Source organism: Sciurus vulgaris (genome assembly GCF_902686455.1).
Source record: "Sciurus vulgaris genome assembly, chromosome: 13".
Classification (NCBI taxonomy): domain Eukaryota; kingdom Metazoa; phylum Chordata; class Mammalia; order Rodentia; family Sciuridae; genus Sciurus; species Sciurus vulgaris.
This window is the reverse complement of record NC_136474.1, coordinates 83,320,420-83,325,455: the sequence shown is the minus strand read 5'-3', so window position 1 is coordinate 83,325,455 and position 5,036 is coordinate 83,320,420. Positions and strand designations below refer to the sequence as shown.

Here is a 5,036-nt window from a genome sequence, read left to right as displayed (position 1 = left end):
TGAGGCACTGAGTTCCATTCTCAGCACTGCATATAAATAAATAAAACAACGGTCCATTGACAAAATGTATACATAAATGCATGTGTGTGTGTGTGTGTGTGTGTGTGTGTGTGTAATAAAAAAAGAAAAGAATAACTGCTGAGATGGAGCAAAACATCTGGCTCTGGCTCCAGCACTGCAAGGCCACAGTACTGCTCCAAGGGGAGGCGCTCTCCATACTGGAGGCGCTGGTCCTGCACAGCAAGGCTGCGCTGCTTCTGCAGCGGAAAAATAAATAAAGACTTCGGGTCTTGGCATAGCCCCTTATGGGGTAGTTCGGTTGTTTGTTCAAGCGCTTCAGCTTCAACGAGCCAGCAATCTTAGATGAAACTGTCTTAGATGAAACTGTTGAGCAAGTAAGGTTTCTGTGTTCTCCAACCTCCCTCTTGAGCATTTCCAGGAGCTCAGAACTGGGGCCCTGCTGCTGTGGGAATGTTTGTATTCCCTCAAGTCTAAAGACTCCAATGCTGATGGAATTAGGAGGTGGTGGGGGGCTGCTGGGAAGAGCCCTCCGGAGGGATTCAGGTAAATGAGGCTCCAGGGAGCTCCCTTGCCTCTTCTGCCCCAGAAGGACAGAGTCAGAAGGCGCCACCTATGGAACAGTCTGCAGCCCTTTCCCAGATACCTAACCTGCCTGGGCTTGGATCTTGGCCCTCGCAGCCTCCAGAACTAGGAAAAATTTCAAATGGCTAAGGCAGCCCCTTTCAGTAAGAAATTTGGGAACCTACACATAAAACAGTGGGTCCCCAAACTGATTCTCAGAAACACATGTGGATCTTCAAGAAGTTAAATTTTGACCTTGTTACCTACCTGTCCCCACATGATTGGAAAACTCCATCACCTTATCTAATAACATCTATAACTCTTTACCAATGGGGACAACTCTGGAGCACCCAAAACCATAGGAAAAGCTTAATATTTCACCATTATTCTTATAATTATTTAAAAATGCAACTGGGCGTGGTAGTACACCCCTGTAATCCCAGTAGCTTGGGAGGCTGAGGCAGGAGGATCACGAGTTCAAAGTCAGCCTCTGCAATTTAGTGAGGCCCTAAGGAACTTAGCAAGAACCTGTCTCAAAAAAAAAATTTTTTTTTTAAAAAGGCTAAGGATGTGGCTCAGTGGTTAAGTGCCCCTGGGTTCAATCCCTGGTACCAAAAAGAAAAAACATATGCACACATATTCTAGAAAAGAAAGAAATGTATTAGAAAGCTGGCAGAGTGGCACATATGTGCAGTACCAACTATTCGGGAGGTTGAAGAGGAGGACCACAAATTCAACACCAGCCTGGGTAACTTAGCAAGATCCTGTCTAAATAAAAAAAAATTTAAAGGCTAGGGATGTAACTCAATGGTAGAGTACTTGCTCAACATGTGTGAAGCCCTGGGTTAAATCCCTGTTGCTGCCAAAAACAAATAAAATGTTTTAGAAAACTATTTAAATCCCCTGTAATCAATCCCATCATCCAAATTAATCATTACTGACACTAAGATTCTTTCCTTCCATAATTTTTTCTGTGAATGCATATAAATAAAATGTCAGATCTGAGATGAACTTCTATAATACTGAGGCAATTCTTTTTTTTAAATTTAACATTTTCAAACCCTTATCAAATACTCTCGAAAATTATTATTAATGGTTGCAAAATATTTCACTATTTAGTTTAATAAATAGTTAAATAGTTTTATTTAGTTAAAAAAGACAACACTTTTTTAACTAAAGCTATTATTATTGGGATTTAGGTTGATTTTTTGTGGAGTAAAAAGTTTAATACATTAACATGGATAATTGCTTTTCAGTACTGTTGACAAGAAATGAATATGACAAATCCTCCATTTAGTAACAACCAGGATTTTGAATCCTTCTAGGTGTCCCAGTTATTTAATGGTTGGTTGGATAAAAGCAAAATTCCAGCACAACTGAAGACTATATAGATCCTGAGAGTTGGTTAAAATAGGATTTGGCCTGGATTTTTAAAATGGCACACCAATGACAAAATGATTTGGACCATAAAAGGTTCTCCACAAAAGCCTTTTTTTGCAGAAGGTGGCTTTGAAAGGCAAAAGCAGTACCTACTCTCAGCAATTAACTACCACAGCACTTAATAGTTTGCATTCCCTGGAAAACAACAAGCCCACACCTTACTGCCTCATACCTGGGATCAAAGAGGTCTATATTTCCAAAGACAATTGCATGGTCAACTTTGCATGGAAAAAACAAGAGGTAGCTAAATGACCTGTAGGTGGCCTTTCAGTGTGGCTGGGCTCATCTTGGTAGTCTAGGAGTCTCTCAACCCTCAAGTATGGCCTCCTTCAAGGTTGAATGTTTGACTTGCATTTATCTGTAAAATGGAAGAGCCAAGATACTTGGAAAAAAATGTTTTATCTCTGAACCCCAAGGTTGGATTGAATACTTTTCAGTCCATAAATGGAAATCAGTGACCCTACTTCATTACTGAACACATTTAAAAAGAAGAGGCAAAAATTTTAAAAATTATCTTAATACTATTTAGTACAAAGAGCCTTCCAAGCGTACTTTCTTGCTTCTTGGCCTTATACATCTTAAGAGTTAAGGGAATCTATTATGTGTATCAATGAGTCTGTATGAACTTGTATCAAGAGCAGTACTTGGTGTAAAGATGAACATGGGTCTGGCCATATTAATATAAGAGTGTAGTTTTCTCTGGACTAGAGAAGAAAATCTTAAGGACCATTTATTAGAAGTCTGAAGTTCTTACTTCATGTACAAACAGAAATGACATGCATCCTATTTGTTTATAAAAAAAAATAAATTAAAAAAAAAAAAAGTCTGGGGGGCTGGGGAGATAGCTCAGTTGGTAGAGTGCTTGTCTTGCAAGCACAAGTCCCTGGGTTCAATCCCTAGCACCACAAAAAAAGAAAAAAAAAAGTCTGAAGTTCTTCAATACAGTCTCTTTAAGACCAATGAAAGGGCATATTTTTAATTAAAGAAAAATGCAGGCACATAAAAATCTTTAAAGGATGGAAGTCCTGGAAGTGTTCCCTGGTCCATGTCTATCTGCAGAGCTGTCTGCTCTGAGAAAGCATAGCTGGAAGCAAGGTCAGTCCAATGGGAAAACCTACGGAAATGCACCATACAGTCAAAGCTGTAGTAGCAAATTAAAACAAAAAAAGATCTTCTGTATTATGCCTTTCTTATAAGGTTGAACAATATTTTCTTTAGTAGAAATTTAAAACATGTGGTAACAAAGTAGCTTAGACCTCTGATGGGCTAAAAAGGAGATCTTCTGACAGCCCTCATCAATAAGGTGGGTCAGGTCCCATCACTTATTGAGTGAATTTTATATTAGAGGGGTCAGGTATGGGATCTGAAGGAGGCTACTAAAGGAAGAATGTGAAATGAGAGAACAAAGCCTTCTTGTGAGGCATCTGTTACATTAAAAAAAAACACAGACTGTGCCACACACTGTGAAAATACAGAGACCCCATTTAAGAGAAGCTGCCCCTGCAAGGCAGAAGCTCTAAGCAGGGCAGCAGTCTAGCCCAAGTCCATTTCTTGTGCACCCAAGGTAGCAGTGATAGAATATTCACCCAAGGATCCTCAGAGTTTGCTCTTCTTACATTTTAGGAAAAAACCTCCCTGTAGAGTTCTCCCTGAAGCTCCCCCAAACATGTCTTGGAGAATACCCACAGATAGAAAGAATACATCTAGCTGGGGATAGGAGGCTTCCAGTAACCTTCCTCTCATATATATATATATATATACACGTTTTCTTCTTAAAATAAATCCCAAGAACTCATAAAGCTGTCATTTGCAGTCAAATGCAAAAGCAGAGCATCCTACTCAGAGGCTATGAAACACACATATTGGCCTCAAAGCAAACCAGCCTTCCAGTCTCGGGTAAGACTGGTTCAGTTCAAAGGCAAAGGAGAAGTTCCTGAATCCATGGAAGCAAGACAGGATGCTTCAGATGGGCTTGTACAGTAGCGTAGTGACATACTTCTTGTAGCGATGGGTTGCGCTAAGGACCATCAACCTGTCCTTAATAGATAATGCATAGAGATGGTTCAGCATAACATGGTTGGGCTCAGGAAGTAAAGCTGGATCACAAGAAATATTAGTGTCCTTGTTAAGAAGAACTTGGAGTAGGTGAGGAGTAAGGATGGGTGGGAATTTGAATCTCTCTTCAGATCAAAATACATACATTTCTTGACCATAGGCCCAGGGGGTGAGCTGGGAAGATCTTGACAAGATGTCTCAGAGCTTTCCATAGAATCTAGTTTTAAAGCATCAAACACCTCAAAATCAGATTTCTTGACATGGATCAAATTGTTAATCATGCCAAGCTGACTGGTAACCACAGGCTCTGATGAATCATGAACCACTGTCTATCTACAAAAAACTTGAATTGGTGCTCTCACTCAAGGAGATCCAAGATGGCAATGAAGTCATTATGGCTCTGAATCAGTGGAATCTTGGTGCTCTAGTTGTTGAAAGACCCAGAAATGAAGACCTCCTTGCCTCCTTCAGACCAGCAGATAACAGTAGGCCAGGCCTGCTGGGTGGGCTTTATGGAGTCATCCAAATCCTGCTGCCATGATACAAACTCTTTGTCCCCAGGGAGCTTGGAGTTGGGCAGGCTGAAGACGCCAGGGTCGTTGATGATCTCCACCATGATCTTGTGCTTCTTGCCCAGGGCATGGCCGCTGCCACCCTCTGAGTATGCAGCCTTGGCCCCGTGATGCTCCCCAGACACCCAGTCACTGGTGGTGTTTCCCATGGCTGCAGCTCGAGTCGGGGGGCACCTGGCACCGAGAGCTCCAGCGATGTACTCCCTCTTCCCGGGAACACGGATGCGTTCGAGATTTAGGTTGTTTTTGGAGGCTTATTTCTGTTTGCACATTTGTTTGAACAAGAAAATTCAAAAAAATGGAAAGGTTAATCTTTATAAATTTTTTAAAAGATCAAGATAAGTATGATTATTCCTTGATGTAAGAATTGAGGATTCTTTTATCCAT

At 40.9% G+C, this 5,036-nt stretch overlaps 1 pseudogene across 1 annotated transcript; it reads right to left on the bottom strand.

Moving 5' to 3' along the window:
* Positions 1-3,794: 3,794 nt before the first annotated feature.
* LOC306643318 (5'-AMP-activated protein kinase subunit beta-2-like) lies at positions 3,795-4,798 on the bottom strand (annotated as a pseudogene). The gene has a single exon. The product of its transcript is annotated as a 5'-AMP-activated protein kinase subunit beta-2-like (transcript).
* Positions 4,799-5,036: the final 238 nt, after the last annotated feature.